Below are 1,008 nucleotides of genomic sequence, written 5' to 3'. Positions count from 1 at the left end.
AGATAGAGAAGATTATACAATATAACATTACAAATAGAGAAAATGGTACAATATATACATTACAAATAGAGAAGATTATACAATATATACATTACAAATAGAGAAGATTGTACAATATATACACTACAATAGAGAAGATTGTACAATATGTACATTACAAATAGAGTAGAATGTACAATATATGCATTACAAATAGAGAAGATGGTACAATATATACATTACAAATAGAGAAGATTGTACAATATATACCTTACAAATAGAGAAGATTGTACTATATATACACTACAAATAGAGAAGATTGTACAATATGTACATTACAAATAGAGTAGAATGTACAATATATGCATTACAAATAGAGAAGATGGTACAATATATACATTACAAATAGAGAAGATTGTACAATATATACATTACAAATAGAGAAGATTATACAATATATACATTACAAATAGAGAGGATTATACAATATATACATTATAAATGGAGAAGATTGTACTATATATACATTATAAATAGAGAAGATTGTACTATATATACATTACAAATAGAGAAGATTGTACAATATATACATTACAAATAGAGAAGATTGTACAATATATACATTACAAATAGAGAAGATGGTACAATACAAATAGAGTAGAATGTACAATATATACATTACAAATAGAGAAGATAATACAATATATACATTACAAATGGAGAACATGGTACAATATATAACTTACAAATGGAGAAGATTGTAAAATATATACATTACAAATAGAGAAGATTGTACTATATATACATTACAAATAGAGAAGATTGTACTATATATGCATTACAAATAGAGAAGATGGTACAATACAAATAGAGTAGAATGTACAATATATACATTACAAATAGAGAAGATTATACAATATATACATTACAAATGGAGAAGATGGTACAATATATACATTAAAAATGGAGAATATGGAAAAATATATACATTACAAATAGAGAAGATTATACAATATATACATTACAAAT

The sequence above is a fragment of the Lottia gigantea genome (genome assembly GCF_000327385.1).
Source record: "Lottia gigantea unplaced genomic scaffold LOTGIsca_365, whole genome shotgun sequence".
NCBI lineage: Eukaryota > Metazoa > Mollusca > Gastropoda > Lottiidae > Lottia > Lottia gigantea.
This window is presented reverse-complemented; position numbering follows the sequence as displayed.